This window comes from Haliaeetus leucocephalus, unplaced genomic scaffold, assembly GCF_000737465.1.
Source record: "Haliaeetus leucocephalus isolate CR32 unplaced genomic scaffold, Haliaeetus_leucocephalus-4.0 Scaffold146, whole genome shotgun sequence".
Taxonomy (NCBI): Eukaryota; Metazoa; Chordata; class Aves; order Accipitriformes; family Accipitridae; genus Haliaeetus; species Haliaeetus leucocephalus.
In genome coordinates this window covers 776,796-782,191 of record NW_010972582.1, presented here as the reverse complement: position 1 = coordinate 782,191, position 5,396 = coordinate 776,796, and the positions used below count along the sequence as shown (strand labels likewise).

Genomic DNA, 5,396 nt, shown 5'->3' with positions numbered 1-5,396 from the left:
GCAGCCCGGGGCCGCGGCGGCTGGGCCCGGCGCGGCAGCCGCGGAGCGGGGGACCTCAGCGTCAGCCTCGTCCCGGTCCGTCTGCAAGCCCTTGCCCGCTCTCCCCGCAGCGCTTGCACTACCCTTCCGCCGCTCGAAACCTTCAGCGTCTCCGACAGAGGGGGGGAGAAAACACGCTTTAAAAAAAAAATAAAAATAAAAATCACGTGGACTAATCGTGCACTGCAGAAAGTTTTAGGCGCGGATCCGGTAAGGAACAGGCAAACGGGAACCCAAACTAACCCGACCTGTGACAAGGACAAGCTCTTTCTGCTTCGTCTTTAATGCTGCGTGCAGGGAGCTCAGCTCCACGTGTGAAGGTGCCCGTGTCCCCGTCCTGCTGCAGAGCACCGAGCACCTCCCGGTTGTCCTTCGATACCGTCTCTCTCTCCTCTTCGATTTAAAAATGGAAAGAGAGCGGAGAAGTGGTAGAAGAAAGCTGACTGAATCCCTCCCTTAATCACAAGCAAGCCCAGCAAGATGGATTCTGGGAAGAGAAGCTGTACTCCTAAACAGCGACCGGTGTCACAGTAGTTAAAATAGAACAGAAAAGCCTCTCACAAAGTCAATTCTTATGTAGATGAGGCGACATAAGAGCTTTTCTCTCTCTTCGCGGGATTAGTGAATTTCTAATTTGCCCAAAGAACCTCTAGAGGAATGAGGAAGAAAGGGCGGGAATATTGGGATTGCTAGTCATAACAAATATTACCATGCTCTGGATTGTCGCCTAGAAATACACTGAAAATGAAGGGATCCAACGCCATTGTCTCAGCCGAGTTATTTCTCTTGACCTTCGGCTTTGTCCATCCAGGCTGAACAAACTTCCCGCAATGAGCATCGCCCCTGCTCTCTGTCAGACACACAACTTTGGTCTCACTAGGTCACGGAAAGGGAAAGTGGATGGGAGGTGGTTTCCCCTCCAAAAGAAGGGCACTCACAGAAGTTTAAACAACAGCCAGAAAAACGTAGGGTTAAACAATAAACTAGGAAATGTGCTGTCCTGTTGAACACTGAGCAGTTTCCACAGCATTGAGAATCCGCCAATATATATCATATCAATAAAAAGGAGCTCTTCGAAAGCTTGCATAGTAATTGAGATTGGAGATCTTTTTTGATATGGGTTGGCATTTCCTCATATCAATCTGACAGAGCCAACTCAGGAAATTGCTGGTAATATTCATCTGGGGAGCACTTTCATTAAACGTAATTCATTCGACTTTCACAATAAATTGAGTGACATCCTTACAGCAGAACCTTTTTATCCTTGATGAAGTGCTTGCCAGCCTTTGGTTTTCCACTTTATTGTCACATTCCTTAAAGCAGAATCGTCAACATGTCAATCTGCTGCATGAAAAAAAAATGCTAAAGCTGTATTTACAAAGCACCCAGGAGGTGGTTTAATGCTGACTTACAAGAAGAGCGAACTGGGTGTTAAACTATCTGATAAATCACAGCATAACTTTACCCAAACCCAATCGGGAGAACAGAAGCCAGTCCTAGGGAGGGAAAGATGGCTCACACATTCATTTTCTCCAAGTGCTGGCTATTCCGAGCAATTGGTTTTTCAACCTGCTTCACCGCACTTTCCAAGACGACTGGGAAATTGGCTTTTTGTTAATTAAAATGGCGGTTTAGAGATGCAGGGAAATATTAAAGAGCTTAAAATGGATACCTCTAGGTACCGACTTGGAAGATTTGGCTAGTCAAAGAGAGGCGGGGATATTGGATTATATTTAGGTGCCTCCTTAAAAAGTGAAATCTGTTCCAGACTCCTTTCTCCAGCTATTTAAGAAATGAAAATAGTGTGTACTAAGCACCAGGAAAAAGACATTTCAGTGCGGGGAAACCCCTTAAACTCCTAGCAGAGGTCCCTGGTGGTTAGGAAGGAAGGAAGCCCGGAAAAGAATGCACCATCCTCCGCTTAGCAAAAAAAAACCCTAGAGAGCAGATAAGTTTGTTTCGCCTACACGAGATCCGAGTCCGCTTGCTATTCCCGTGCCTTACCTTCCGAAAGGGTAATTATTCCCCCTACACCACTGTGAAAGCGTCTCTCAAACTCCTTTAGAAAGAGGGAGCGGGATCGTCTCAAGGCTACATAAACTCTTTCGCACAAAAAGCCACTTCTCTCCCTCCGTGCCAAGCGCTCTTCCCCCCCTCTCCGCCTTCGACGTCAAATTGAAAATTGCAAGAAATCGCTTATTTGGGGGGGGGGGGGGGGGGGAGCAATACCCGAATGCTTTCAGCACCAAAAGCCTCTGAGAAAATGCTGTGGGTGGTGATTATGACAGGACAATGCCTTCTCCCTCTTTTGTTTTTTGTTTTCTTTTATCTTCGCTGCCTATAGAGGGTTGGGTTTTTTTCCTCCTACGACAAAGTAGGACACAATCAGCAACTATCTTTAAAAAAAGACAGAAGGAAAAAAAAAATCAACTTATCTTCGCCGGCACGTGATATCTCTTCACGTTCTCCATAGCTTTCATTAACCCGGGTGAAATGACCGCAAACAGTGCGACACAGAGCGAAATTAAATGTACACAAACTCTGGAGCCACTAACCCCAGTTTACCCCCTCAGCAAATATCGTACCAAGTGTGCCACCGCCGAGGGCAATTTTAAACCTCTATTATTCACAACATTTTTTCAGGAAAGCCCCGCTCGGCTCTCAGAAGGCCTCCAAACTACAGTGACGGTGTGGAACAGACCTTAAAATCCCAGCCCGGCACGGGGAGGAGGATAGCGGGCTGTTTCCAAGACCCTCTGCCAGTGCCATCCCCCTGTAAAACAAGGTGCCCCGGGAGCCCCGCAGTTGTACTTCTCTCACAAAGCGCCGGGCAGAGAAGTCCCTTCCTCGCCCCCCCAAACAACCTGCTCTCAGCCCTCGTCGGGGGGGTGAAAAAAGCACCCCTCCATTTGCTCTTGCGCTGCTTAAATTCTGCACGGAGTTAGAACGCTCTGCCAGTCAGCTCTGCTGTGTATCCTAATTTACAAACGCACCGGTGAAGAAACACTTTGCTGGGAAAGACCGGGGGGGGGGGGGGGGGGGGGGGGGGGGGGGGGGGTGCTGAAGGGGGAGGGATCCTTACCCTAGCAGCGTGCAACGCAAAACTCCGACTGGTTTTAGCTCCGTACCCGCTACTCGGGGTAAGGAGGACCTAAGTAGTGAGCCGAAGTCTCTTCGAGCCGGGGTGATCCCAGCAAAACAGGCGCACGTTCTCATCCCTCGCTTGTACCGTGCGGGCAGTTCCCCCAGAGCATGCGAAGGCAGAGCCTGTGAACATGTTGGGGGGGTAAAATCCTGCAACCTGCAAGGCATTTTGCCGCCCGGCGCCCCGGTTTTGCCGGAGGGATCTAGCGCGGGATCTGGCCGGCGGCCGGGGAGCGGCAGGACGGGGCGAGCGCCCGGCGCCGCCGGGAGCTGCCGGCCGGCAGCCCGCCGGTGCCCACCCGCCCGAAGGGTCGGTCTCCTTAGCAGCCGGTACGGAAACGATCTGCCTTCTCCTTTGGGGCCATGCTTGACCTGTCCCAGTGGGAAATAACTAGTTAGGATCCTTGCCGTCTTTGCCAGCAGCCCGCGCGTTTTGTAGCGGCTTCCAGAGCATGTTGCTTCCACCCGGAGAAAAAAGAAATGAAAAGAAACAGCCTGGTGTTTTAACGTCCTGTGGTGTCGGACTGGAAATTCACCGGCAACTAGGCGGGAATTAAACGAGAAGGTTTCCATTAAGGGAAAGGTGTAAAACCCCCGTGTCCTTATAAACAGACAGAGCTCAGACCTAAAAGAGTCTAGGATCTCCGGGTGGCTTTTTCTTTCTTAATATTTACGTGCTTCCTTAATGACGATTTTGAGCTCGGCAGAACACTGTTAGCTAAGAAAACATTATCCGTTAGAAGAGGACCAAGATGCTTTCGAAAGAACAGCGGTGGAGTCTCCTGGTAAAAAAGACCGACTGTAGCTGTTTGAACACTTTCTGCAGCTCTCTAAACGTAAAGAAAGAAAATAACTGCAAGCCTTGAAAGGTTAACTTCTAATTCTACCAAATAAGTACTAAGTTATCCATTTAGGCCAAAGGAAATGCACTTCCACTGCAAATCAAATCTAAGGTTTTCAGTACACTGCACAGTTCGAAACAAGGAGAAAATGCATGTCTCACAGAGGCTAACTAATGTTCTTATCAATAAACATAATACGGCGAACCATCTCTACCCCAGCAAAATTCCTCCTCGTTCTGGTCGGCCGTGACCTCTATAAATTTCAGGCAATAAGGCTGCATGGCATATGGCTCTATTAAAAGAGGGGAGAAAAGCAGAAGCACTTTTTTTTCCCCCAAGATTTCATTAGCAAGAGGTTTAACGGTGGGGAAAAAAAAAACAGCAGTGTTTGCTGGGCGAAGAGAAATTACAAGCCAGCGAATGTCTGTAAATGAGTAACTTCGAGGCAGCCCAGCCTCGCTGCGGCTGTTCCCTATCACTGAACACCGCCTAGTTCAGGGGAAACATGCTATTTTCCCTCTTCCCTATATTATTAACCCCACTCAAAAGGATTTTTTAACAATCTGGATAGGAAGCTGGTTGTGCTGCCATTTCATTTACCCTTCCTAACAGGTCGGGTACTGAAAATTTAATTCCTAATTGAAAGTGCTCTAGTCGACCCAGAGCGATGCGCACACACAGATAGGCACAACGAAGTGCTGCACCTTGCTGGTTTGTGGCACCACATGAAAGCTTTAATGAAAACTTCATGTTTCGATGCTAATAAACAGTTTATTATCACGCGATGGCCTAATGCAAACTTTCAGAGTCACTCATGAAATACAGAGAATAGGGAGAGATTGGCATAAAACTGGAAGTATCGACTCAAAGAAGAATCGGGTTAGACAGGGAAATCCTGTGGATCCCCCCGAGTGTTTTGGCAGAAGACACAGCCCAGCCGAAGAGCACATCCCCTCCCCCTAGCTTGTCTTTTATTCCCGATCTTTTTTGTGTGTGTGTGTCATATTTCGCATTGTTTCAAGGGAAACTGGAAAATCGTCTCCTTTACTCTGCAATGCCAAGCCCTCGGAAAAAAAAAAAAAAAAAAAAAGCAGCATTCAGGTAATGAAGTCTGTAACTAAACGGTAATTGAATCAGCATAATTTGCACACTGAATGGTTTTCAAATGCTCCCAGTTTACAATTAAAGGAGAATTAATGCGCTTGTTGTTCAGACTGCAGCGCATTAGAATAAATCCAGCACTGTTGTTGTAATGAGTCGAGAGCAGTTTAACTGCCTGCAAACACATTTAAAATTTAACACGACGTATCGATCTCGCTCCGGCTTTTTGATAGATTATTTGCCACGCACTTTTCTCCCCGCTTCCCCCCC

At 47.9% G+C, this 5,396-nt stretch overlaps 1 protein-coding gene across 1 annotated transcript in view; it reads right to left on the bottom strand.

The window, feature by feature from the left end:
- NXPH1 (neurexophilin 1) overlaps nucleotides 1-5,396 on the bottom strand; it is a 142,163-nt gene that overhangs the window by 136,396 nt on the left and 371 nt on the right. The window lies entirely within an intron of this gene.